The 25,526-nt window shown below is 44.1% G+C and overlaps 1 protein-coding gene and 1 non-coding gene across 5 annotated transcripts in view; both read left to right on the top strand.

The window, feature by feature from the left end:
• DISC1 (DISC1 scaffold protein) overlaps nt 1-25,526 on the top strand; it is a 430,685-nt gene that overhangs the window by 348,382 nt on the left and 56,777 nt on the right. The window lies entirely within an intron of this gene.
• Nucleotides 11,585-11,706, top strand: LOC112444801 (small nucleolar RNA SNORA25). The gene has a single exon (XR_003033169.1). It is a non-coding gene; the product is annotated as a small nucleolar RNA SNORA25 (small nucleolar RNA).

A 25,526-nucleotide genomic window follows, 5' to 3' on the forward strand; every position in this document is an offset into this window, starting at 1 on the left:
TTTCTGCCATTAGGGTGGTATCATTGTGTACCTAAAGTTGTTGATATTTCTCTATGCAAACTTGATTCGAGCTTGTGATTCATTCAGCTTGGCATTTTGCATGATGTACTCTGCATATAAGTTATATAAGCAGGTTGAAACTATACAGCCTTGATATCCTTTTTTTCCCAATTTTGAACAAATCTATTGTTCCATGTCTGATTCTAACTGTTGCTTCTTGATTTGCACACAGGTTTCTCTCTCACACACACACACACACACATATATATCCTTTTTCAGATTTTGTTTTTCCATTATAGGTTATTACACGATATTGAAATAGTTCCCTTTGCTATACAGTAGGACCTTGTTGTTTATCTATTCTATATATAGTAGTGTATATCTGTTAACCCCAAATTCCCAATTTATCCTTTCCCCTTTTGGTAACCATAAGTTTGTTATATATTTCTGTGAATCTGTTTCTGTTTCATAAATAAGTTTATTTGTATCCCTTTTTTAGATTCCACAAACAAGTGATATCATATTTGTCTTTCTCCATCTGACTTACTTCATTTAGTATGATAATCTCTAGGCCCATACATGTTGCTGCAAATAGCATTATTTCATTCGTTTTTATGGCTAAGTAGTTGGCACCCCGGAGAAGGCAATGGCAAGCCACTCCAATACTCTTGCCTAGAAAATCCCATGGATGGAGGAGCCTGGTAGGCTGCAGTCCATGGGGTCGCTACGAGTCAGACATGACTGAGCGACTTCATTTTCACTTTTCACTTTTACACAATGGAGAAGGCAATGGCAACCCACTCCAGTGTTCTTGCCTGGAGAATCCCAGGGACGGCAGAGCCTGGTGGGCTGCTGTCTATGGGGTCGCACAGAGTCGGACACGACTGAAGCGACTTAGCAGCAGCAGCAGCAGCAGTATGGCACCCCACTCCAGTACTCTTGCCTGGAAAATCCCATGGACAGAGGAGCCTGGCAGGCTGCAGACCATGGGGTCACAAAGAGTCGGACACGACTGAGCGACTTCCCTTTCACTTTTCCCTTTCATGCATTGGAGAAGGAAATGGCAACCCACTCCAGTGTTCTTGCCTGGAGAATCCCAGGGACGGGGGAGCCTGGTGGGCCACCATCTATGGGGTCGCACAGAGTCGGACACGACTGAAGCGACTTAGCAGCAGCAGTATTCCATTGTAAATATGTACCACATCTTCTTTATCCATTCCTCTGTTGATGGACATTGAGGTTGCTTTCCTGTCTTGGCTATTGTAACTAGTGCTACTATGAACACTGGGGTATGTGTATCTTTTTGATTTATAGTCTTGTCCAGATGAAGAGCTTCTCTGGTGGCACAGATGGTAATGAATCTGCTGCAGTGCAGAAGACCTGTATTTGATCCCTGGGTCAGAAGATCCCCTGGAGAAGGAAATGGCAACCCACTCCAGTATTCTTGCCTGAAAAATTCCATGGACGGAGGAGCCTGGTAGGCTGTAGTCCATGGGGTTGCAAAGAGTTGGACACAACTGAGTGACTTCACTTTGTCCAGATGTATGCCCAAGAGTTAGATTATTGGAATATTTTTAGTTCTATTTTTAGTTTTGTAAGAAACCTCCATACTGTTATCCATAGTGGCTACACCAATTTACATTCCCACCAACAGTGTAGGAGGGTTTTCTCCATGCCCTCTCTAACATTTATTATTTGTAGACTTTCTGACCATTGTGGTTTTGATTTGCATTTCTCTAATGATTAGTGATATTGACCATCTCTTTATGTGCCTATTGGTCATTAATATATGAGAAGACAGATCTTTGCCTGCAGCGTCAGAATTAAAAGTGTAGACCAAAGATCTTGGTCACCTGTCACCATTTTCTGCCCCTGATATTTTAGCCCTTCATTGAACACTATTCTGAAAAGGTGGCCTGGAAAATGAAAAAAAGATGACTGTGATTTTGTGTAATAGGAAATGGACAGGAGATTGACTATTACTTAAAACAGAAGGCTCTGCTCACAGACTCCACTGTGGCTTGTGCTGTTCAACCCAAAGTGTGTGTTTTAAATCAGCGATACGATCACTTTGCCCATTGAGATCAATTAAGGAATCAGTCAATATTTAAGGAGGCCTGAGGCTTGGCATGATGCCCGGTGAATCCTCTTTCTTTACTCTGTTCAGTTTCAGTGGCACCAAGCCATTCCGTGGCGATCACCGTGTGAGCCTGAACTTCAGGCAGGAGTGGGCAGATGTTATGTTCATTGTGCTCTGTGGGCCCCTGTACCTTGACCCTGGATACACCAGTGTGCTCCACTCTGTGCCTATTTCAAGGGGCCTGTCACATTCTTTAAAAGTTGATTATAGTAAGAAAGCTGAGCGCCAAAGAATTGATGCTTTTGAACTGTGATGTTGGAGAAGACTCTTGAGAGTCCCTTGGACTGCAAGGAGATCCAACCAGTCCATCCTAAAGGAGATCAGTCCTGGGTGTTCACTGGAAGGGCTGATGCTGAAGCTGAAACTCCAATTAATCAATAGGGATGTCCAAACTCAGATGATTTTTACAAGCTCAAGAGAAACCATTATAGCTTGAGTGTTCCTGATGCATTTTGGCAGGGATCTGAGAAATCTTAAAGAAAAATTAATTGCTATATCGATGGAAACCCCAGTAGGTAGATATCCAATTTGTCATTAATTAAAACGAGAAGACTTTTAATGATTCAAGGAAGCATTGTCAAGATTATGTGATAGTTTAATTTGCTAACGTGGTATGAACCTGTTAGCTTCAGACGCATGATTAATACAAGTGAAGCTCCTCCTGGAATTTCTCCGACACTCACTTTTAGCGTGCAATCATTTTTAGAGTATGCTCAGTGCTCCTGTCTCACGTGAAGTGAGGTGACAGTTCTGCAGTAACCTTGGCAAAAAGGTAGGTTAGACGAAATAATACACATACATTGTGGCTCATTTTTGCTTGTGTTTTCCTCCTCACTCCTCTATCCCTGAGTCATACAACAGCTGTATGAACGTTAGCTGCAGAGCAGGCTGCAGACACTCTCTGTGCTGGCCTGCTCCCCTTCCACCTGGGAGTTCACCCCAGGGTGGGTTCTAAATCCCTGATTACAGCCTTCTCAGGTGGGAACCAGCCTTTCTCCTTCTGTGACGTTGATATAAAGATGCCATTTCTTGAACTGGAAGAATTGTATGTGATTATACTATACGCGTGTATGTGTGTTCAGTTGCTCAGTTGTGTCCAACTCTTTGTGACCCCATGGACTGTAGCCTGTCAGGCTCCTCTGTCCATGGGATTTCCCAAGCAAGAATACCTGATCGAGTTGCCATGTCCTCCTTCAGAGGATATTCTTGACCTAGGATCGAACTTGCATCTCTGGCATCTCCTGAACTGGCAGGCGGATTCTTTACCACTGCACCATCTGGGAAGGGCCCTGATGGTATTATATGCTAAGCCTAAAAAGATAACTTTGTAGCTCTCATTCATTACCCAACAAGGCCTTTTAATGATGCTTCTTTTTTGCTTTTTAAATTTTATTGAAGTACAGTTGATGAAGATGAAGTACATCTTTAGGATAGTGTGTTAATTTCTGCTGTATTAAAGTGACTCAGCAAAGTGACTCAGTTTTCATTTTCTTTTCCATTATGGTTTATCACAGGATATTGAATATAATTCCCTGTACTATACAGTAAGACCTTGTTGTTTATCCCAAACTCCCAAGCTGTTAGTTGTGCTTCTTAAAATAAAAGTTTCCCAAAGAAATCATAAAATTATTTAGTGAACAATGTGCAAAGGGACTCACCAAGATGGTGACTTGTGATAGTTACACAAAGCAGTCCGCCTGGGTGGTTTTCTCTGTTATTCTGAGTTTGGGGCAGCAAGGAGAGGTGGCCCGGTTAGGAGCTGTGGTTCTGCACTAGGCACGTCCCACCTGGGCAGGCTGGTCATGGTGCCACACCATTTCACTCTGTAAGTGAACTCAAACTTGTCTCTTTTCACTGATGCTTTGTCTCTAAATTTTCTTGATTTATAGCCATTCAGTGGAAGCTATTTTTGTTTTGATGATGAGGCTTGCCCGCCCTGTGGTTACAGGGAGGAGATGGTTCTCAGTGTTGTTTTGGTGCCCATGTGCCCACTTGGGTGGCTTCCTGGAGCATGAAGTGGGGATGCGTTTGTGTAAGTGGTCTCACCTCCTGCTTGCCGAGGGGCAGGGTCTCACCTGGAATGTTTCATCTGATTCTGTGTCTCTGTAAGTGACTACAAGTCCTTTCAGTGAGAAGGATTCACTCTAGTGTATCTGAATGACTTCAGAATGAATTTGGTCCCACCTTTATTTCCTGGGTTGTCAGCACATGGGCCCTTACATGGCAGCTGTGATAATGGGGCCCTGACTTCTCAAGGCACGTTAGTCCATCCAGGAGGAAGGACTCTCCTCTGAGATCAGTGGGACAGTGTCTGGAGACTCATATCCTGAGAGAGGGACTCGTGAAGGCAAACCAGCCAGCAGCGTGGCCTCAGACTGTGCTTCCCTGTCCAGGTCTGACCCTTGATAATGGCCCCGATACTTTGGGATAGGAGGATTATGGAGGTGGATCAAGAAAGTAGGTATCAGCCTGTTGCTACCACAGTCTATGCTGAGGCATCAGTGTCACCTGAACTCAAGGGTAAGAAAGGAAGGAATGAAACCAGCTATAAGGTTTAGGGAAAAGCTAATACGCTACTCCTGAGAGCAACGACCATATTTCATTTCCAGGACAGAGTTCCATGTGAGGCCTGTTGCTTGGACTCTGTCTCCTTCTCATGTGCCTTTTCTACACACACCCTAAGCAGTCTGGCCCACATTGTCTGATGGAGCCTGACCCATTATAACTTTGGGGAATGTGCGGCTTACCAGGTCAGCGTCTTGCTCTTTTAAGGAAGAGTAAGTAAACACTTGAGAGAAGGCCACAACTTTATTCAAAGTTGTAGAAACGAGAATTCCTGGGATGGGGACTGTGGTTCAGGATAAAATTTCGATCAGGGTGCTTCAAACCCACCACATCATGTGGGCCATGAATATACTGTGGATCTTGTTCCCACACACGGGAGCAGGCATCTCTAAGGATGTGATTTATAAACATTATCTACAACCCCTCAATGCCTCAGTTGATTTCTCGTCCACTCAAAGTCCTGAGTTCAGAACTGTGGAGTTTTTGTTGTTGTCATTGCTTCTCTTTTCTGTTTTTAATGTGGGAGCTTTAGTTGCAGCATGTGAGATCTACTTCCCGGGCCAGGGATAGAACCCAGGCCCCTTGTATTGGGAAAATGGAGTCTTGGCCACTAGACCACCGGGGAAGTCCCAGATCTGCGTTAACTGTATAGTAACAGGCATCTCTCAGGCTTGGCTCAGTAGCTGCTCAATGGTGAAATTAACAGTGAAGTTAACATTGCCTTACCAATGGAGACTCAGAATCAGGTTAGAAGCCAGGCATCTGTTTACACAAAGAGTTGTTTTAGTAACAATAATAATGAGCCACTATAGACAGTACTCAGTATTTTCAAGACTGAAGAGGTCAGTCAGTTCAGTTCAGTTCAGTTGCTCAGTCATGTTCAACTCTTTGCGACCCCATGGACTGTGGCACACCAGGCCTTCCTGTCCATCACCAACTCCTGGAGTTTATTCAAACTCATGTCCATTGAGTTGGTGATGCCATCCAACCATCTCATCCTCTGTCATCCCCTTCTCCTCCTGCCTTCAATCTTTCCCATCAATAGGGTCTTTTCCAATGAATCAGTTCTTTGCATCAGATGGCCAAAGTATTGGAGTTTCAGCTTCAACATCAGTCTTTCCAATGAATATTCAGGACTGACTTCCTTTAGGATGGACTGGTTGGATCTCCTTGCTGCCCAAGGGACTCTCAAGAGTCTTCTCCAACACCACAGTTCAAAAGCATCATTCTTCAGTGCTCAGCTTTCTTTATAGTCCAACTCTCACATCCATACATGACTACTGGAAAAACTATAGCTTTGACTAGATGGACCTTTGTTGGCAAAGTAATGTCTCTGCTTTTTAATATGCTGTCTAGGTTGGTCATAACTTTTCTTCCAAGGAGCAAATGTCTTTTAATTTCATGGCTGAAGTCACCATCTACAGTGATTTTGGAGCCCCCCAAAATAAACTCTGTCACTGTTTCCACTGTTTCCCCATCTATTTGCTATGAAGTGATGGACCAGATACCATGATCTTAGTTTTCAGCCAAGTTTTTCACTCTCCTCTTTCACTTTCATCAAGAGGCTTCTTAGTTCCTCTTCACTTTCCATAAGGGGTGGTATCATCTGCATATCTGAGGTTATTGGTATTTCTCCCAGCAATCTTGATTCCAGCTTGTGCTTCAATCCAGCCCGGCATTTCTCATGATGTACTCTGCATAAAAGTAAATAAGCAGGGTGACAATATACAGCCTTGATGTACTCCTTTCCCGGTTTGGAACCAGTTTGTTGTTCCATGTCCAGTTCTTACTGTTGCTTCCTGACCTGCATACAGAAGAGGTCAAAAGCTCGAAAATCAGCATTTTAATCAGTGACAGGCTACTTAAGAGGTGAAGGACTTTTCTTATTCCCACTGCAAGCTAACACTCTCTTTCTGTGAACCTGTGACTGTTTCTGTGGTTCTGAGTTAGTGGTGACTTTTTTTCCCCCTGCAATACTATTGAAGTATATAAAAATTTTATTGAACATTGATTTCCAATGTTGTGTTAATTTTGGCTGTACAGCAAAGTAATTCAACTACACCTATGTATATATATTCTTTTCTATTATGTTTTATCACAGGATATTGAATATAGTTCCTCATGCTGTACAGTAGGACCTTGTTGTATATCCATCCTATATATAATAGTTTACATCTGCCAATGTCAAGCTCCCAATCCTCTCCTCCTCAGTGATCCCTTTGACTACCACAAGTCTGTTCTTTATGTCTGTGAGTTTGTCTCTGTTCATAAGTAATTTCACCTCTGTTGTATTTTAGATTCCACATACAAGTGGTACACTGCGATGTTCCTGTCTCTCTGACTTCCTTTGCTCAGTATGACAACCTCTAGGTCCATCCTGGTTGTTGCAAGTGCCATTACTTCATTCTTTTTATGGCTGAGTAATATTCCACTGTATATGTGTACCCCATCTTCTTTATCCAGTCATCTGTCAATGGACTTTTCCTGTCCCAAACTTCTCCTGCAGTAGCTGCAAGAAAGGTCAGACCAGTTCCTTCTTCATGAACAAATTTTCAGTACCTCTTCTGGGGTCAGCTCCTTCTCAAAAGCACACTCCTCTCTGCTAACTGGTAACAACAGGTGCTACTGTGGGTCAGAAAGCTGGAGTCCCTGCTGATGCCCCGAGGCTATGAAATAATCGGTAGTTTTAAAAACACCCCTCCCCCAACACTGTGCTGCCTCAACTTCATTTAGGGTTTGGAGTAACAAGCAGAGTTGGAGATGGGACTTGAAGGCTCATTTGCACCGAAATAGTTAGGACATTAGCCCTGAGACACACTAGAGTGAAGAGGACCACTGTGTCCCCTGCAGCCTAGCCTCCCTCCTGTTTCAGAAGCCACAAGACTTAAGAAGAATACGCAGTGAGCCAAGAAGGGCTCTTTAGACACTTAATAAATACACTAATGAGCAAGGCCTTTGACAGATGACTGGATAGGACGATGAGTTGTGATGCTCTGCTCCATGGTAAAGACTAAACCAGAAGACACAGACACTCCTCCTGGACAGAAGGACCATAGGGTATTTGGAGCCTGAGAGACCAGCCAGTCATTTTCCCAGGACGTGGCTTATTTCTTTATAGCTTCCCTGTTGGGCTTCACTCAGGACCTTTAGTTTGAATGGCTCATCATCACAGGAGACCATCAAAAGAAAACAATCAAACAGACACAATAGTTTTTAAGAACCAAATATTGGTGATTTAAATAGCTCCTAAATACTTGTGTCACAAATACACATTAGAGGATTCATTAATTCAAATGAAAACATTATGATTGAGACTGTCTGGAAAAATTATTCAAATATTTTCTGGAAAGCTGGAAATGACATGCAATGATGATCTATATAAACAGCTGACTTTTAATAAGAGATACTGTATGAAGGTAATCCATGAAACACTTGAAATAGATTATTTAAGTGAAGCCTCCCAACAACCTGGTGAGCTGCAGGCTCTGTTATTATCTGAATACATAGGGACCTGAGGCTAGCAGAGATCAAGCGCCTTGCTTCAGATGCCTCAGGGTGTACACTGTGGCTGTGTAATCTGTCTGTCTCAAACCCCCTAAGAGTTCCGTTCTCCAAGGCTAATGTTGGCACAACTTTCTGGAGTTGGGTATGGGACAGAGGTATGAAACTCGGAAACAGTGTCTTAAAAATGAACTTTTTTTTTTTTTGACTTCCCTGGTGGTCCAGAAGATAAGAATATGCCCGCCAATGCAGGGGGCATGGATTTGATCCCTGGTCCGGGAAGATTCCAAATGCTACGGGGCAACTAATCCCGTGTGCCACTGAGCCTGTGCTCTGAGGCCTGGAGCCACAGCTACTGAGGCTTTGTGCTGCAGCCACTAAGGCCTGCACTCCCAGAGCTTGTGCTTTGAAGCAAGAAGCCACAGCAACGAGAAACCTGCGCACCACGATTCAAGAAAGCCCACGTGCAGTGCCGTAGACCTAGCGTAGCCAAAAATAAATAAATAAAAGCCCTTTAAAAATGAACCTTTTGGTTTAAATTTCCTTAGTAAGACTTTATTAAAAAATCCCAACTATTGTGGAAATTTTCAAACATATGCAAAGCTAGGGAAATTATAAAGAAGCCCCATGCGCACATCTCACAAATCCAACCATTTTCAGTACGTGGCTGAGCTGATTTCAACTGTCCTCCCCTCCGCTTCACCACTGTTCTAGTTTCCTGCTGCTGCTGAAACACATAACCGTGAATTAAGCAACTTGAAACAACCCAAATTGACTCTCTTCCTGTTCTGGAACCCAGATGTAGGTCTCACTGGGCTACAGTCAGGGTGTTGGCAGGGCTGGTTTCTTCTGGAGGCTCCAGGGGAGGATCTGCTTCATCTCCTTTTCAGCTGCTAGTGGTCGCCTGTGTCCTTGACTGGTGACCCTTTCCTCCATCTTCAGAGCACATCACTCCAACCTCTGCTTCTGCCATCATATCATCCTCTGCCTGCCTCTTACAAGAGTCTCTAGATGATGTCATTAGACTGACCAGAAAGCCAAACCTAATCTCATCCCCAAATCCTTAACTTAATTATGTCTGTAAAGTTCCCCTTTGCCATACAGGGTAACATTCATGGGTCCTGAACTTTAGGACTTGAACACCTTTGGGGAGCCATTATTCAGCCAATGATACCACCCAGCCTCCTACAAGAGTATTTTGAAGGAATCTCATTTTATTTAACCCATAAAAATATCAGTGCTCAGCACTCAGTTACTATGTCGTGTCTGACTTTTAGCGACCCCATAGACCATAGCCCACTCAGGCTTCTCTGTTCACGGGATTTCCCAGGCAAGAATACTGGAGTGGGTTGCCATTTCCATCTCTAGGGGATCTTCCCAACCCAAGGACTGAACCCAAGTCTCCTGTGTCTACTGCACTGGCAGGTGGATTCTTTACCACTGAACCACCTGGAAAGCCCTAAATATGTCAGTACACATCTGCAAAAAGATAAACATTTAAAAAACAAACAGTAATACCATTGTTGTTGTTCAGTCACTCAGTCATGTCTGACTCTTTGCAACCCCATGGTCTGCAGTGTGCCAGGCTTTCCTGTCCTTCACTGTCTCCTGGAGGTGGCTCAAATTCATGTCCATTGAGTTGATTATACCATCCAACCATCTTGTCCTCTGTCATTCCCTTCTCCTCCTGCCTTCAATCTTTGCCAGCATCAGGGTCTTTTCCAGTGAGTCAGCTCTTCCCATCAGGTATCCAAAATATTTTCAGCCTCAGCATCAGTCCCTGCAATGAATATTCAGGATTGATTTCCTTTAGGATTGACTGGTTTGATCTTGGAGTCCAAGGGACTCTCAAGAGTCTTCTCCAACACCACAGTTCAAAAGCATCAATTCTTTGGCTCTCAGCCTTCTTTATGGCCCAACTCTCACATCCATACATGACTACTGGAAAAACCATAGCTTTGACCATACAAACTTTTGTCAGCAAAGTGACGTCTCTGCTTTTTAATATGCTGTCTAGGTTTGTCATAGCTTTTCTTCCAAGGAGCAAGAGTCTTTTAATTTCATGGCTGCAGTCACCATCTGCAGTGATTTTGGAGCTCAAGAAAATAAAGTCTGTCACTGTTTCTATTGTTTCCTCATCTATTTGCCATGAAGTGTTGGGACCAGATGCCAGGATCTTCATTTTTTGAATGTTGAATTTTAAGCCAGCTTTTTCACTCTCCTCTTTCACTTTCATCAAGAGGCTCTTTAGTTCCTCTTTGCTTTCTGCCATAAGGGTGGTGTCATCTGCATATCTGAGGTTATTGATATTTCTCCCAGCAATAATTCCAGCTTGTGTTTCATCCAGCCTGGCATTTGGCATGATGTACTCTGCATATAAGTTAAATAAGCAGGGTGACATTATACAGCCTTGACATACTCCTTTCCCAATTATGAACCAGCCCATTGTTCTATGTCTGGTTCTAACTGTTGCTTCTTGACTTGCATACATGTTTCACAGGAGACAGGTAAGGTGGTCTGGTATTCCCATGTCTTTAAGAATTTTCCACAGTTTGTTGTGATTCACACAAAGGCTTTAGCATAGTCAGTGCAGCAGAAGTAGATGTTTTTCTGGAATTCTTTTGCTTTTTCTATGATCCAACGGATGTTGGCAATTTGATCTTGGTTCCTTTTCTAAATTTGATCTCTGGTTCCTTTTCTAAATCCAGTTTGAACATCTGGAAGTTCTCACTTCATATACTGTTATCACACCTAAAAATACCATTATCACACCTAAAAACACCCTTATCACACCTAAAAACATTAAGAAGACTTTTTTAATATCATCAGATTCCCAGTTTTCCCAAATTGCCTCATAATTTTATTTTGACATGTGGCTTATTCAAATTAAGAAATGGGTCTTAGGTCTCATTAATCATATAGGTTCCTGTTCCTTTTTACTTCACTTGCTTGTTTTTGAAGTCACCAGTATTTTTATCCTACAGAATTTGACTACTTGTATCTTTGTAGTCATTAGCATGTTTCTTTTTTCTCATGTATTTTCCATAAACTGGTAGCTAAATCTATAGATTTGATTATATTGAGGTTTGATTTTATTGTTATAGTACTTCATTGATAGTGTTGTGATTTTCTATATAAGGAAGACAATACTATCTGTTTTTCATCTCCTGTGGTGTTGAGACTGGTTGTTGGGTTCAAGTTTTGGGAGCCCTGCACTCTGTATCAAATTTTCCATCAGCTTTTTGCCTAAAAAAAGTAATTGGTGATTATTGACTGGGTTTATTATTTCATTAGTGGACTGCAAAATAACATTCTATTTCCATCACAGTCATTTATTTTTTTTTACGTAAAATTCTTCAGTAAAAATGAAGTTTCTTTGGGTCATTTCAAAGAGGGTTTGTGGGTATGTGAAAACAGCTCTTAATGCTATGACCAGAGACTAAAGTTCTCCACAGGATGTCTCCACAAAGATAGTGCTGTTTTCCTGAAGAGAAGAAAGATAATTTATGATTGGTGATATGAGAAAGTTAGTAAATGTCTCAGAGTTTAAAAACAAAATTTCCTTCAATATCTATTTGATTGTTCTGATTTATAATTTAAGAAAGGAAATGCTTGATTCTTTTTCTTATGCACCAGTTTCAGAATAATAATTGGTTTTCTAGAATTCCTAAAGGTCAACAAAAAAGTTTGTTTGCACACACATGTGTGTAAAGCATTATGAAGTCATGGATGTTTAACATATTTGTTGTTTCAATTATTTGCAGACATTATCCTTTTTCAAATTTTCCCATCATTGGCTGAGATCCCATTCAGATTGGCTCCTGAATTTCACATCAACCAAAGTACTTCCTTGTTTTCTGATGTAACAAGATGTTTTGGGCTCATCTTGAATATTTTCTGGCCCAAGTCAAGAATCAGTATTCTCTGCAAGGTGCTCTTATTACTCTTAGTAGGAAATGATATTTAGAGACCACAATCTGGGCCCTGGGGATGCTAACAGGTACTGGATTTTTGTTATTTTTAAACTTTTAAGTAGAGCTAGGATTTTTCTTTCAGACAAAGAAATTATATCACAGATTTACACTGTTATTTCCAGTTCAATTTATGATTATATAGTTTTACTTCTTTGATTTTATACTTGCATTTCTTTTCTCTTATGCTGAAAAATTTTATTCCTTATATCATTAAGAGACTTGTATACCTACCTGTCTTCATTTATCTTTGTTATAAAGTATATCTGAATATATGTAGGCAGTACATTAGGACTTCCCTGGTGGCTCAGATGGTAAAGCGTCTGTCTACAATGCGAGAGACCTGGGTTAGATCCCTGGGTTGGGAAGATCCCCTGAGAAGGAAATGGCAATCCATTCCAGTACTGTTGCCTGGGAAATCCCATGGACAGAAGAGCCTGGCAGGCTACAGTCCATGGGGTCACAAAGAGTTGGACACGACTGAGTGACTTCACTTCACTCTCATGCAGTATATTGCATTATATATGTGTGTGTATATCTATATGTATATATAGATATATGTTCTATTGGGGTTTCCCTGCTGACTGCATGTGGTAACGAATCCATGTGCAATGCACAAGATGCAGGAGACATGGGTTTGATCCCTGGGTTGGGAAGATCCCCTAGAGGAGGGATGGCAACCAACTCCAGTGTTCTTGCCTGGACAATCCCATGGGCAAAGAAGCAGCTACAGTCCACAGGGTCACAAAGAGTTGGACGTGACTGAAGTGACAGAGCATGCAGCTCACACAGATATATATTATATTATATTTGGTATAACCATTTTATGTATGGTTTCAGAATAATACTAAACATTTTAATTAACAATATAATAACTGAAAACATCCTAAGACTTCTTTGCATTTCTTTTTGTTCTTAGCATATATCCCACTAGGGATGCAGAGTTAAATTACAGAGTTTCAAAATCACTTTAATTAATTCCCCTTGGTGTCATTCAGCCATCAACTCGGTGCATAGTTAGCTCAATGCACAGTAGGCTAACCTTTTTGTCTTTTATTTTGGTGGTTGCTTCTTTTAGAAATATATAATACAAAATTTATTTTCAAAGTTAAATGTACAAAACAAGGTGCAATCAGAGAAGTATAGCTGTCTTTCCATCTCTTCAGCCTCTTCTTGACTTTTTCTTACAGGAACCCATCTTAATTCAATTTTGGCTTATCCTTCCACTGCTTTTTAACAACATACCCATATATTTTCACAACCCTCTCTTAGATGAAAGGTGCAGTACTGCACATGCTGTCTTGCATCTGATAGCATTACTTGTGAATGTAGGCCTTCCCGAGAGTAGGACATAGAACCCACAAATCGTTAAGCATCTTTGTATTGTAAACCCAGCAGTCCATTTAATCAGAAAGGGGTCAAGTCGTAAAGAACAGCAAGCCAGCATCCTCTTTAGATTTCAATTGTGCAGAGCTCTGTTTGTGACCCATTCTGTGCTAACATTTTTATTTTCCTTCTCATACTTAGAGTATGCCACTCCAAGATCTGCCAGGACTCACAATAGTTATAATTAATTGTATAAACTGATTTTGGAAATACTGTTTTTTTTTCCAACCAGGTGGTTTGTCAAAAATATTTTTCTCTGTTACCACATGACAATTATAACCACAATTTTCAGAGTAATTAACATTCCAATAAGTACACATATTACAATTTGCTTAACCATATTTCATTGAAGGACATTTTTTGTTTTCCAATTTTTTTTACATGGAAAACTTAAAAATTAATTTCTCTTTGCTCAAGAGGCTTGAACCTTTGAACTGTTAGGACCAACACCATTTAACTAATAGGCACCTGTGTCCTTTCCTTGGGTCCTTGTTTCCAGGGGTGGAAGTATGAGGAAAGATGTAGCTCTTCCCCAAAAAAAGTCTTTTTTCTTAACAATTTCAAAAGAAGAAAACTATGAAACATACACCAGATGAAAATAGACAGGAGGAGGACCTTTAAACAGAACAAACACATTTGCGAAACTTCTCATTTCTGATTTTTTCCAAAGAAGTTTTTTTATACAAGGCACATGTAAAGTGTGTCATATTAGATTTAATATTGGAATAATGAGAAAGATTGTGATTTTGGTCAGATGACTATCTTAGAGCCTTCTAGGGGAACCTAGACAGCATATTGAAAATCAGAGACATCACTTTGCCAACTATATAAAGGTCTGTATAGTCAAGGCTATGGTTTTTCCAGTAGTCATGTCCAGATGTGAGAGTTGGACCATAAAGAAGGCTGAGAGCCAAAGCATTGATGCTTTTGAACTGTGGTGTTGGAGAAGGCTCTTGAGATTCCCTTGGACTCCAAGGAGATCAAACCAGTCAATCCTAAAGGAAATCAATCCTGAATATTCATTGGAAGGACTGATGCTGAAGCTGAAGCTCCAGTCCTTTGGACACCTGATGTGAAGAGCTGCCTCATTTGAAAAGACCCTGATGCTGGGAAAGACTGAGGACAAGAGGTGAAGGAGATGATAGAGGATGAGATGGTTGGACGTCATCACCGACTCAATGGACATGAATTTGAGCAAACTCTGGGAGATAGTGCAGGGCAGGAAAGCCTGGTGTGCGGTAGTTCATGGGGTTGAGAAGAGTCAGACATGACTTAGTGACTGAACAGAACAGAACAGAACAACAAGATCTTAGATTGCCCCAAGGCAGATTCTCCAGACCCTAGAATTCACATTGATCCTCAACCAGAAGGCTGTCAGTTGTCCTCATTCATCCTTGCCCAATATGCATTTGATACCTTACTGGAAGCCACAGAGAACTAAGGAGCTTAGGCATTTCTTTAGATAATATGAGGAAAGACAACATACATGTCTAAAAGATTCCTGCTGTTTTCTGGAGGTGACAGAGGAGTGTGTCAGTGATCCCATGGTTGCCAGTGTTTGTAGAGTGGAAAGTTTGTAGAGTGGAAAGTTTGAGCTGTCCCCTACCAGAATCTCGGTGAAGGAGAACCCCTACGAGTGGGCCCTGGGATGAGGGTGGCCTGGCTCACTCATGGGGCTGGGGAGAGCCAGTCTGAACAGGCAGAAGGGCTGTCACACCTTGATGAACAGTACAGCTTGTTAGGCAGCATGGAGCAAACGTAGGGGGCCTTAGGAGGGAGACAGTATGTTTAGGCTGGAGGAAACAAGTAACAACTGGTCTGTAAAGAAGAGAGGAAGGGCTCAAAGAAAAGCAGGGTTTTAGGAAAATTCATTGGCAACACTATTCAGAATAGATTTAAAAGGAGAAAGAACTTGGAATTAGACAGGCCAGTAAGTAGGCTATTGGACTTCCCAGGTGGCTCAGTGGTAAAGAATCTGCCTGCCAGTGCAAGAGATTCAGGAGACATGGGTCAGAAAGATTACCCAAAGGAGGAAATGGCAACCCGCTCCAGTATTCTTGCCTGGAAAATCCCATGGATAGAGGAGCCTGGTGGGCTATAGTCCATGGGGTCACAAAGAGTCAGACACAACTGAGCGACTGAGCATGCAAGTTATTAAGATAATACAGTCATGAGTTCATAGAGGCAGGACTGATGTGTGGAGAAGGATGGAACTGGAGAAGAGACAGTAGAAGAAAGGGCAAATTTAACTAAAAAAATATGTGGGTCTTAGTGACCAAGTGTAGGAAGTCACCGATATTGGTGCTTCCAGAATCTGAGGCAGCAGTGACTGGGAGAACAGGTGATAGAAGTAATTCATTACATGTAAAGGTCATTACAACTAGGACCTAGCTTCCTCCTTTTTAAAAACAAAACAAAACTTTCTTATTCTCCCTTCTCATCTCTTTTATACAGCTATTTATCAAGTGCTCCCACATCTGACCCCTCTTCCCTGTAGCCCCTGCAGCAAACAATCCAGGCGCAGTCTTTGCTGTCACAACTTGGATTTAATTAGGGAAGGAGGCAGAGGAGAGAATAAGGTAATTCATGCAGTGATAAGTGTGGTGAAGAAGAGGAAACAGGACCATGTACTAGATGGTGACTGAGGGCTCTTGCAGGTAGAAACCCTGGAAAGTGACTTAGAGGACATGCCCAAGGAGCCAGTCATGGAAAGGCTTGGTGGGATTTCAGGACATTCTGGAAAATGAAAAAGATATCTTAAGACAAGAAAAGACTTGGAGTGGGGCTTCCCTGGTGGCTCAGTGGTACAGTCCACCTGCCAATGAAAGAGACGAGGGTTCAATCTCTGGTCAAGGAAGATCCCACATGCCACAGAGCAACTAAGCCCGTGTGCGACTGCTGCTGCTGAACCTGCACTATAGAGCCTGGGAGCCGCAACTGCTGAGCCACGTGCCTCAACTACCGAAGGCCAAAAGCCCTAGAACCTGGGTTCTGCGACAAGGGAAGGCACCACAGTGAGAAGCCTGTGCATTGCGACTAGAGAGTAGCCTCTGCTTGCCACAACTAGAGAAAATAGCCCACACCGCAACGAAGACCCAGCACAGCCCCCAAAAAAGAATAGACTTGGAGTGTATGAAAGAAAAAGAAGGCTGAGGGCCCTGGATGGTTCCTAATAAGGGGAAGGAAATGGGAGCAGAGAGTATTTCGGTCAAAGTCTAATAATGAGACAGAACTCAAGACAAGTAACTTGAACAGGGACAGTATTCAGTTCAGTTCGGTTGCTTTAGTTGCTCTTTGTGACCCCGTGGACTGCAGCACGCCAGACCTCCCTGTCCATCACCAACTCCCAGAGTTTACTCAAACTTATGTCTATTGAGTCGGTGATGTGATCCAACCATCTCATCCTCTGTTGTCCCCTTCTCCTCCCGCCTTCAATCTTTCCCAGCATCAAGGTCTTTTCGAATGAATCTGTTCTTCGCATCAGGTGGCCAAAGTATTGGAGTTTCAGCTTAAACATTAGTCCTTCCAGTGAACACCCAGGACTGATCTCCTTTAGGATGGACTGGTTGAATCCTCTTGCAGTCCAAGGGACTCTCAAGAGTCTTCTCCAACACCACAGTTCAAAAGCATCAATTCTTCAGCACTCAGCTTTCTTTAGAGTCCAACTGTCACATCCATACATGACCACTGGAAAAACCATAGCCTTGATTAGACGGACCTTTGTTGGCAAGGGACAGTATGTGGGCAGGTTAAGTCACTTTAGTCGTGTCTGACTCTTTGTGACCCCAGGGACTGTAGCCCACCAGGCTCCTCTGTCCATGGGATTGTCCAGGCAAGAATACTGGAGTGGGTTGCCACACCCTCCTCCAAGGGATCTTCCCAACATAGGGATCGAACTGCATCTCTTATGTCTCCTGCATTGGCAGGTGGGTTCTTTACCACTAGCGCCACCTGACAGAGAGCTATTCATTATAACCAAGTATTGAAGTAATGAGGGATCCACCAGAAGAAGTAAACAGCATTTAGCTGCTAATCTTAGGGCTGAGATCAGGAACCGCTGCTCCCAAGCTAAGGGGTATGACCAATGGCAGTCAGGAAGCCTGTGGGGCCACACCAGTGCACCTGCGGCCAGCCTCTACCTGGAACTTCCTGGGACCTACCTTCCAGGGATCCAAAGGAGATGGTTCATAGGGAGTTGTCTCACCAGAGGCAGTCTGCTGACAAAGTACTTGAGGAGGTTCTCAGAGAAGCTGTGGCCTTCCAGGAGCTGCTGACACGCTGGTGTTGGAGCAGCTGTGCCTGCTTCAGGGGCTTGTGCAGCAGAAGCTGTTCACATAAAAGGAGCTGGATGCTGGGGAAGGAGCCTGAATGAGCTGGTGCTGCAGAACCCATAAAGCCGAGCACGGGGGACACCACCCTCCCTGCAGGAGCTAGGAACTGGGAGATTCCCACACGTGTTCTGGGCCCTGGGCACTGCAGCAGCTGTATGTGCTCTGGGAGCTGGGTCTAGAGGAGCCATCGCCTTACGATCCTGCTGAGACCCTGTGGACTGTAGCCTGCCAGGCTCCTCAGTCCATGGGATTCTCCAGAAAGGAACACCGGAGTGGGTTGCCATGTCTTCTTCCAGGGGATCTTCCCAACCCAGGGGTTGAACCCCTGTCTCTTTTGTCTCTTTCATTGGCTGCTGCTGCTGCTAAGTCGCTTCAGTCGTGTCTGACTCTGTGTGACCCCATAGACATCAGCCCACCAGGCTCTCCTGCCCCTGGGATTCTCCAGGCAAGAACACTGGAGTGGGTTGCCATTTCCTTCTCCAGTGCATGAAAGTGAAAAAGTGAAAGTGAAGTCGCTCAGTCGTGTCTGACTCTTAGCGACCCCAGGGACTGCAGCCTACCAGTCTCCTCCATCCATGGGATTTTCCAGGTAAGAGTACTGGAGTGGGGTGCCATTGCCTTCTCCGCTTTCATTGGCAGGTGGGTTCTTTACTAGTAGCTGCTGCTGCTGCTAAGCCGCTTCAGTCGTGTCTGACTCTGTGCGACCCCATAGAGGGCAGCCTACCAGGCTCCCCTGTCCACCTGAAAAAACCCAAACCAGGACCCACCTCCTCTAAGAAGGTCTCTCCAGCGCCCTCTGCTGGCAAAGGAAAAAGTTTTAAAGGGTCCAGCTAAAATGTTTGCAAAGCAGGCAGTGAGGGAGATTTGGAGCTGAGTCAGGGAACTCTTAACTGGCGTATAGTCAGGGCCCTGAACTTGGAGGACCCTGTAATGGAGGTGATGGTGATGATAACAGTAGAAGTATTGGTAGTGGTACCTATCACATCCGGACCTTGTTCTTGGTGCTTTGCATATTTTAATTCATTTTGCTGTCACAATCCAGTGAGATGCTGACATTATCCTCACTTAGCAGATGAGGTAACTGAGGCTCAGAGCAGATAAGTTGCTTGCCTACAGTCAGCACTCAGCTGTGAGCAGTCTGACCCCGAGTCTGTCTGACAGATTCTGTCAAGTCATTACTGATCTTGGAACAAACAGATGTATCTGTCAGGCAACATAGGTCCTTTAAAGAATTCTGCAGTCACACCTTTTGTGATCAGGCTTCCAAGGTCGTGCAGTGGGAAAGAATCTGCCTGCCAATGCAGAAGACATGAGACACAGGTTCGATCTCTGGGGTGGGATGATCCCCTGGAGTAGGAAATGGCAACCCACTTCAGGTATTCCTGCCTAGAGAATTCCATAGACAGAGGGGCCTGGCAGGCTACTGTCCATGGGGCCACAAAGAGTTGAATACAACTGAGCGCACGCACGCATACACACACACACACGCACACACACACACACACAATTTTGTGATGAAACCAGCCAACTCTACCTTATATATTTTATAAACACAGGCATTTTAATTACTTTAAGGTACAAATGTACCAGGACATGTGGGATAGAACACGTGGGGAACGTGAATAAATGGAATAACTGGTGCTACTAAAATACTAGAAAATAGTATTTTGAGTATGGTTTGATGGACTGGGGGCTGCTTTAGTGTAATAAAAACAGAAAAGGGGAAAAGTTCAAAATTATCATTATAGGTATGAAGAGATGTCACTCAGAAGATCTTGACAAGTGTTTCTCATACCCTTAGGTGAGGAGTGGGGCAGAACCATGATCTCAGAGGATGGGCTTGGGGGAAGTGCTTTGCGCAGGATTCATGGTGCCACAGACCCCAAGCTGGGTGGGTGGGGAAGGGAGACCTGACCTTGGGGAGCTTGCTGCCTGGTGGCTGAGACGTGGCTGCTTCTTTAGTGTAAGGCAAGGTGAGAGTGCCAATAGTCAAGGGAAGGTAGCAAGAAAAGACAGTACCCAAGCTAGAAGAGTTTCCAGGATGTCTGGAGAGAGCAAGGCATTGTCGGTTTGGGGCCAGTGCCTGGCAAGGACCTAGATGGATGAGGGGTTGGGAAGAAGGATGATGCAGGGTCCAGAAGACGGTCCTGGGTCAGATTATCTGATCCTGGCTTCTGTTTTGTGACCAGGTATGCATACTTAGTCACTCAGTCATGTTTGACTGCAGCACCATATACAGCGAGGCTCTTCTGTCCATGGGATTCCCCAGGTAAGAATATTGGAATGGGTTGCCATTCCTTTCTCCAGGGGATCTTCCCAACCCAGTGATTGAACCAGGGTCTCCTGCATTGCAGGCAGATTCTTTACTGTCTGAACCACCAAGGAAGTGCTTTCTGACCTGGGAAATTATTTAACCTCTCTAAGTTTCAGTTTTCCTGTTTATTAAAAAGAAATATAACAGTGAAACCCTCACAAAGCTATTATGCGGATTAAATGAGATACATCAGGCCTATTTTCACCAATAATGGGATAGGCTCAGTAAATGTTTGTTGCTATTATTATCTGCAAGAATAATATTATTTATAATAATTATGATTGTTACTATCATTATTGAAAAGGCTATTATGATGATTACTATTATTATTGGAAAAGGCTGAATGTTAGAGTTTGCAGAGTGTTAAGGATTAGATTAAAAAGTGTGTGTGTATGTGTGTGTATGTATATAGAATTTTGAGATAGTTTTCATTTGAAATCCTTTTTTTGTGTGTGACAGGCAGTCTAGGGAAATGCTCAGTTTTGCACATAATAATGAATGCCTGCTTTGTCTGTTACCATTTACAGCAACTACTGTTATTTCTGTCATCTCAAGAGAGATGTTCCTATGTTGGCACAAAAATGAGCAAGATCTATCACAAAAAAATTATCAGGTATGGGTGACTGTATGGGTCTTTGGCACTTAGGACTTAGAGACCAGTCAAATGAGTCCTTACGTGTTTTGTTTGGTTTTAGTATAGAATAGGAAATTGCATTTCCCAGGTGGAGAGGGAAAGTAAATATTTCTCACAAAATGAGTGAAAACCTAATGCCATCAGGTCATGGTTTTGTCATCAGGATGGGATTCAGTCTCAGCTCCACCAACTAGCTAGCTGGATAACTGAGCAAATACCAGACCCTCGAGTCCACACCCTGATCTACAGAGTTGAGAGCATCGTAATAATAATACTCACCTTGGTAGTGAAATCTTACAAGAGGATGAAATAATGTGTGACAAGTGCCTAAAGCCCTGGCAGGCACAGTGAGGGTGGTACCAGTCTCCTCTCAGCCTGCACCCTCTAATTCAGCTCTCCCCATTCCCAGCCTTCCCTGTCTGGGGAGCTCTAGTGGCTAATGGCCAATACATGAAGCTGCCATGTTTATCTGGACCTTGAGGCAGACAGTGATTGGAAATTCAGTGGTGAGGTAGCCGGTGCAGGGGAATGGGTTTTCAGGTGCCATATCAAGTCAGAGAAATCTCTCCTTGTCTTCTTTCCCTGCATGCCTCACCAGATGTTCTATTCTTTTATGACAAATGTACTTCGTGCTGTAGTAGTGTTCTCACCAGGGGTTGAAGGAATTGACAGCATTTCTTTCTTTCTTTTTTTTTTTTTTCAGAAAGAGCCATAATATCCCTTGGTTCAGAGAGATTATAAATCCCACATCCTCCAGATTAGATAATGCATGTTCAATATCAGTAGGAAAGAAACAGAGAAGTAAATATTTGCTACAAAATGTCTTTCTGATGTCTTGAAAATTAGTTAATTTCCTACACCTGACAAGTCGGTTCTCAGCTACATCCACCTCCTATTTAGAGGCAAAGGGAAAACAAGCCCCCACAGCAAGGAGCCTGTCACTTGGGAATCCAGGGGAGATAATGTGACCACAGTGCTGTGGCATTGAATATTGATAAGGATGTGACAGGCCATGCTTAAAGTTTGGTGTCACATTCCAATGACTGGCTGAGAGATGAAAAGAAAACAAAAAATTAATCCCCCTCTTGGAATATCCTGCAAATTCACTTAGCGATTGGTTGCAGCTCAGCGGTCCATCTCTTTCTTTCCCCATTAATAATCGTAATCAAATATCCATTATTGGTTTTCAGCAACAGTGTAATTGCTTTCCCTTCCTTATTTCCTGGGACAGTAGGTCTGCTGGTGAGAAAGGGCAGTTGTGTAATCGTTCTTTCCACGCAAACTCGGAGAAGTCAGTTGTGCCCTGCGGATATTGATGTCAGCCGCTTTGCTCTCTGGTGAAGGGAAGGAAGGAAATAATTTCATCCTGCTATTTTTAGACTTCAATTTGGATTTCAGCCTTTATGATACTTTGTGTACTGGGGATAGAGCTGTAGATGCACAATCCAGCGGCTGTCAGGAGCTAGGCTTTCTACTTGCCCCCATAGACTCCTGTCTCAGGACTGCGTCTCAGCACTGCTCAGCCCTCGGGACGCTCCTTGGCGGCCAAAAGCCCAGCCAGGCTGGGAGGGCTAAGACCCACTCTGTATCGACAGTCTTTGCCAGTGGAATTTGCTGCCAGAAACCACTTAGGCTTCATTTTGCCTGGAAAGGTTTAATCTGGTCTTTCGTATGCATAGATATTCAGCACCACACACATTCTCTATAAACAAAATGAAGTCGCTTGACCATCCTTCTTTTTCCTGTCAGTTTCCCAGAGGTGGTAGATAAAAGCCAAAATGAAGAAAAACTACTCTCTTTGCTGGATTTCCTTCTGAACTCACAAGAAAGGCCCAGGCACCTGGGACTCTGGGTTATCTTTCTTCAGCGGTGATGGAAGCCAGTCTTCCTAGCTCTTCCCTATTAATGATGAGCTGGTCGTAAACTCCAAAGGCATTTAGGAAGTGCCAGTGATACTTGTCTGAGCTTGTCTCTTGTCAGGTATTTCTTGTCACATGTGCTAACATATGGACCAGTCAGCATGGCACTGAACCCTGTGGGTGCAGGCCGGGTCAGCCCCGGAGGCTGTAGGTTTCAGCAGGTAAGACCCTGCTGTTCAAGGTGTGGCTGCAAACTGGCAACACGGGCACCACCCAGATGCGGCTGGAAGGCAGGGTCTCAGGCCTGCCCTGGCTTGGGAACCAAGAACGCCAAGTGAACCATGTGTACATTAATCCCTTTTTCTTTTCTTTAAAAAAAAAAAAAAATCACATGCCTATATTAGAATCTTATGAAATCTGTGGCTCCTATTCCCCTGAACTCTCACATGAGATTTTGCAGGTAATTTCAATGAGTGCAGCCCCCATGAACTTCAGTCAGCCAATCAGGAGCTCTGAGTGCATACCTGGTGGGACCCCCTATGCCATGGGCACCCCCTGCACTGCGGCTCGGTTGTCCTGTGGACCGGCCTTCACTGTGATGCCTGATCTCGTACATTTAAGGAGAACTAGCTCAGGGAAAGGTTGTTGCTCATCTCTCCAGCCCCTTCAACCCTGAGGCTCTTGTTTACCAGTCCTATTGTTATGATCCTTTTGTGGCCACTCTGCTCTCTGGCTTTCTCTTTCCTTGGTTGGTTTATAGCCAGGGTCTTGGATTTCCCAGGTGGCTTAGTGGTAAAGAATCTGCCTGCCAAGCAGGAGATGTGGGTTTGATCTCTGGGTTGGAAAGATCCCCTGGAGAAGGAAATGGCAACCCACTCCAGTATTTTTGCCTGGAGAATCCCATGGGCAGAGGAGCCTGGTGGGCTACAGTCCATGGGGTGGTGCAGAATCAGACATGACTTAGCCACTAAAAAGCAGCAGCAGCAGCAGCCAAGGTCTTAGAATAACCTGCAGCTGCGAGGCATAGGTGCCAAGGCCCTTGCCCAGGCACAGCACATGTTCTCCTGAGAGGTAGGAAGGTTTCCGTGGTCTTCCTGCTCTTTGTGCTGACAGCATCCTTTCTGCCGGCCCGAGGGGAGCTCTGGGCTTTGATCTCCTCCAGCCTTGATGATGGCCTGAGGACAGTGCAAGACAGCCTGAGTGTCACCTTGGACACTGAAGTCTGTTCACTCCCTGATTCATCAAGGGCACACTCTGACCTCGAAGGTGCCCTTGCTTTGAAAGTGAAAGTGTTAGTCACTCAGTCATGTCTGACTCTTTGTGACCCCATAGACTGTAGCCCACCAGTCTCCTCTGTCCATGGAATTCTCCAGACAAGAATACTGAAGTAGGTAGCCATTCCCTTCTCCAGAGGATCTTCCTGTCCCAGAGAAAGAACCCAGGTCCCCTGCATTGCAGGCAGACTCTTTATCGTCTGAACCACCAGGGAAGTCCTGTCCTTGCTTTGGGAGGGAGCAAATATATATTAGATGGTTAGATGGTATCACTGACTCAAAGGACATGAGTTTAAGCAAACTCCGGGAGATAGTGAAGGACAAGGAAACCTGGCATGCTGCAGTCCATGGTGTCGCAGAGAATCAGATACAGCTGAGCAACTGAACTACAACAACAGCAACAAATACATGTGGATGATTACAATCTAGGATACAGGTCAAAGCAGAAGTATGGGCTGCAGGGCCATAAACGAAGGATGTTCGTGTGGTGCGCCCACTGCTCCTAACGTGGTCATCCAGCAGCTCAGTGCCTCATCCCGCTGTGTGGGGCTGTCATAAAGCACCCCTGTTTCACCCCTGCAGTCTATCATCTGTGAAGAAGTCTAAGGTGAGCTCCTTTTGCTTGGAGTATATATTGATCACGTCTTTTGTTCGGGGGATCGGGGCTCAGCCCATGAGGCTGCAGCTGGCTGCTGGGCTCCCTTTCGTGTCAGAAGCTCCAGCCCTGGCTGTTTGCTGTCTCTGGAGCCATGATTGTGGTCTGTTTGGAGCTCATGTTACACTTCCTGTGGCTTATGGACTGAGCACTCCAGCACCAGGGAAAGCCTACCTAAGGCTCTCACGATGTCAGCATGAGCTGATGGCCTCTGCTGCTCCAGCCCCGCAGAATCTCCAAGGCTCTCACACTGTGCCAGCAGCATCTCCGGGCTGGGGCTCGGGGCGTCACTCATTCCCAAGTAGCTTTTACTCTTCTCCATAGATCACAGTTTGGGGACATTTTCTGTTTTCTTTTCCATAAGGCCAGATGCACATGTCTATGGAGCTGTAGGGATGCTCTGCCTCTTTGACACTCTGACTGAACGTTTGTCCCATAAAACATTCAGTGGGAGCCCTTTGGTAGGTCTCTCTTCCCATCCCAGCCCTGAGCTGTCTGTGGAAAGGTGCCTGCTCTGAGAGATGGGGAGAATCATAGCCTTCACCTACAGGGTGGGGTCTGGCTCCTTTTCTCTTCAAGTTGAGCTACTGGACAGTACCCAGGAGAGGAGCTGGGGGGCGATTTATGAAGCTCTCTCTCTCTCTTCCTGTCTAGCTCCTGTTTCCCTTTAAAATTCCTTGGCTGCCCTCAGCATGGGCATGTGTTTCTGTTTATCCTGTGGCTCTCAGGACTTAGTGTAGCTCCTACTTTGAAAAGCTCTGATTAGGAAGCCCTTTCCTCAACTGACAGCTTGCACTGATCACACATGTGCCCAGAAACTAGGACAGCATCTCTCTGCAAAGGGGACTGTGCAAATTTTGGCCAAAAGGCCAAAGGAAAAGCAGTGGATAAATTTT

The sequence above is a fragment of the Bos taurus genome, chromosome 28, assembly GCF_002263795.3.
Source record: "Bos taurus isolate L1 Dominette 01449 registration number 42190680 breed Hereford chromosome 28, ARS-UCD2.0, whole genome shotgun sequence".
Lineage (NCBI taxonomy): Eukaryota > Metazoa > Chordata > Mammalia > Artiodactyla > Bovidae > Bos > Bos taurus.